The sequence below is a fragment of the Theropithecus gelada genome, unplaced genomic scaffold (genome assembly GCF_003255815.1).
Source record: "Theropithecus gelada isolate Dixy unplaced genomic scaffold, Tgel_1.0 HiC_scaffold_15884, whole genome shotgun sequence".
Lineage (NCBI taxonomy): Eukaryota > Metazoa > Chordata > Mammalia > Primates > Cercopithecidae > Theropithecus > Theropithecus gelada.
This window is the reverse complement of record NW_020257641.1, coordinates 5,281,833-5,285,496: the sequence shown is the minus strand read 5'-3', so window position 1 is coordinate 5,285,496 and position 3,664 is coordinate 5,281,833. Positions and strand designations below refer to the sequence as shown.

General features: G+C 36.0%; 1 non-coding gene across 1 annotated transcript; it reads right to left on the bottom strand.

The window, feature by feature from the left end:
- Positions 1–1,443: 1,443 nt before the first annotated feature.
- On the bottom strand, positions 1,444–1,601 carry LOC112617182. The gene has a single exon (XR_003117864.1). It is a non-coding gene; the product is annotated as a U1 spliceosomal RNA (small nuclear RNA).
- Positions 1,602–3,664: the final 2,063 nt, after the last annotated feature.

Genomic DNA, 3,664 nt, shown 5'->3' with positions numbered 1-3,664 from the left:
CTTAAGATTTTCTTTTTCTTCCTGAATTTCACTCAGTATTTTTCTCACTTGAAGTTTGTAGAAATTCTTGAATCTATAGGTTGGTATTTTTCTTTAGTTTTAGAAAGTGCTCAGCCATTTATACCTTCTTTTCTCCTCTCTCTTTTCTCCTTCTGAGACACAAGTTATACATGGTTCTTATCTATCTTGCACACTTCTCTCTCTCTTTCACCCTCCTATCTTTCTGTGCTTTATACTTTATACTGTATATGTTCTATTGAAATACTGTCTTCCTCTACAGATATGCCCACTCTTCTGTTTAAGCCATCTGTTTACTTATTAACTGTAGTTAGCGTATTTCTTAAGTGAAGGTTTTCCTTTTGATCTTTTTATAGATTTCAACTCTGTAGAAATTTTCAGTCCTGTCTTCTACTATTTTGAATATGTTAAGTTACTCTGTCTTCTAGCATCTCTTGGTAATCTTTCCTCATGGTATGCCTAGCAATTTTTTTCAGTCTATTTTTCTAAAGATAAGTACTCATTTCTAGTAGTTCCACAATACCATTCTTAATGTAAAACAAAACAATACTTCCTTAATGTAATGAAACATTGTTTAGTAAGTGCTGATAGACTGGCTGTTCTTTTGTATAAATAAATTATAAATGGAATATGAGTCTCCAGAGGAAGCTATCATTCCTTCAGAGAGGATATATTTGATCTCTGGGAGGCAGTTAGTTAGGGAATATTCTCCTTATTCCAATTATAGATTGAAGTGATTTAGGACTGGGTCTCAGTATTTGTGAAAGTTGTTTGTCTATTTTTGTTGTTGTTGTTGTTGTTGTTTACTTTTACTCTTAGCAGTACATACTCCCGGCAAGATCTCAACCTAAAGCCTGTAATGTTTACCTGAGCTTCTCCATGTTAGCAACTCCTGAGCTCCAGTTCTTGACTGCTCAGACCTGTGCTATGCTGAAGCTTCTGCACATACTCTGATTTTATTGGCTTTTGATGGCTGGGTGATGCCATTCAAGGCAAAGAGAACAATATGAGAAAAACGAAGGAGGCAATAAAAGCATGGAACATTGTGTATGGTCAGCATACCAGAGAAGTAGCAACAGATAAGGAAATTAATTTAGGTAGATTAAATTTCCAAAGTGTCTTGAACGCCACAATAAAAATTGGGGATTTATTTTACTGGAGGAAAGCCAGAGCTCTTAGTGAAGTGGATTGCTCTGGTTACTGTTTATAACTCTTCCTATGGGCTAGTGTCCTAGTACTTTTGGCCAAATTCTTTTCCCTTCCTTTTAAAGGACTCAGTTAGTTCAGTTTGGGGTGAAGGCCATAGTGCTGTCAGGAAAATTTCTTTTGGGATTTTGCCAGGATGGTAAGCAGATCCCCATGTTAGAAGGAGACTTTTTCCACATATATTCCTAAAGAGTTTCTGACTGATTCTTTTTTTTTTTTCTAGCGTGAACACAGTCCCCAACTACAACAAATTATGCAGTCAAGTTTCCCACATTTGGGGAAATCGCAGGGGTCAGCACATCCGGAGTGCAATGGATAAACCTCACCCTGGGAAAACCACCTTCGTGATCATGGTATCTCCCCTGCCAGGTAAGTATCTGACTGATTCTTAGGGGAAAAAAAGTAAACCAAAAAAAAAAATCAATATTTCATTTCTAAAGATTAAGATGTGAAGTCCGTGATCCCCTTCGTAATTTCACTCTTGCCTATGATAGATAGGTTTTCAAACACATCTACTTATAAAATGCAATCATTATTCAGTAATATGAAAATGAACAAAAGCTACACATTCTTAAATGCAGCAATTGTTATTTCCATGACTTAATTATTTTGCATTTACTGTTTCTTCAAGGTTAGAGATTTTCTTTTTATCCTACAGACATTAGCAAGTTGTTTTCTATTATATTGATTTGATTAGAATCCTCAAAAAGTCATTTTAGCCTACTGGAAAATCTTTAAATGTAGACAGATACAAATGAATTTTAATTGTTTCTGAGAATATGTATTTGGGTAAAAGAGATATTTTTAAATTCCTCCAATACATACTTGAATTGAGATTTTCATTCATTGGCAGCAAAATACTTTGTTCCTCATCACATTAAAAACATATATCCTATTCATACTCTCCTTTAAAATGTTTTTTTAATGATTGGGTGGATTTCTGTATATCTTGGATGCTATAGAAGGCATTGAGACTCAAAACTGACCAGCTATTTTCCTTGGGCCAAAGTTAGGGGAATTGTGCCCTTTTATACTTCAATCCTGTAGCTTCTGGTGACACGGATTATGAATTCTACCAACTTTTCTCTACCCTCAAACCTCCATGAGATTAACACAAAAAGTTTCTCTAAATACTAATATTTTCCATCCCTACCTTTTTGACCATGACAGTGATTAAATTACTGTCTTGAAAGGATTAATCCAGGAGCCATGAACAGAGGAAATGGGCAGGTCTATTGTAATGAAATGTAGTGAAATGGGAAAATCTATTGTAAGCATTTTGACATAGGCCTTTCAGAGACTGAAGTTTATGGATTAGAGCAAATGGGATGAATCAAAGACTTTCTAAAACAGCAGGCAGAACTCGTAGATTTTTATCTCTCAAAAGTTGATACAGCATAATCAGACATAAACTGCAGATGTCTCAGTATTAGGCACACATACCATGAGCCTGATGGCCCATCTCCTCATTTCCAGTAACTAGTGCGAGCCTAGCACAGAGTAGGATGCACAATAATTGCTTGATTAATTAATTTACAAATAATTTAAAGTGAATGACCACATTGTCACAATTATTTTAATTGGGAATTTCTAGTTTCAGGTTTAAGTGAAAATATTTACACAAAATCTTAAAACTCAGTCCTTTAGAAAAGCTATCAAAATGTTTTGCAATTTCTTTCAGAAATTAATGTAGACAGTATTGAATGTTGTGTAGCGATCATTGACAAAGTATGTCAGGACTTTTCTTTTTTTTTTTTTTTAATTTATTTATTATTATTATACTTTAAGTTGTAGGGTACATGTGCATAACGTGCAGGTTTGTTACATATGTCTACTTGTGCCATGTTGGTCTGCTGCACCCATCAACTCGTCATTTACATCAGGTATAACTCCCAATGCAATCCCTCCCCCCTCCCCCCTCCCCATGATAGGCCCCGGTGTGTGATGTTCCCCTTCCTGAGTCCAAGTGATCTCATTGTTCAGTTCCCACCTATGAGTGAGAACATGCGGTGTTTGGTTTTCTGTTCTTGTGATAGTTTGCTAAGAATGATGGTTTCCAGCTGCATCCATGTCCCTACAAAGCACGCAAACTCATCCTTTTTTATGGCTGCATAGTATTCCATGGTGTATATGTGCCACATTTTCTTAATCCAATCTGTCACTGATGGACATTTGGGTTGATTCCAAGTCTTTGCTATTGTGAATAGTGCTGCAATAAACATACGTGTGCATGTGTCTTTATAGCAGCATAATTTATAATCCTTTGGGTATATACCCAGTAATGGGATGGCTGGGTCATATGGTACATCTAGTTCTAGATCCTTGAGGAATCGCCATACTGTTTTCCATAATGGTTGAACTAGTTTACAATCCCACCAACAGTGTAAAAGTGTTCCTATTTCTCCACATCCTCTCCAGCACCTGTTGTTTCCTGACTTTT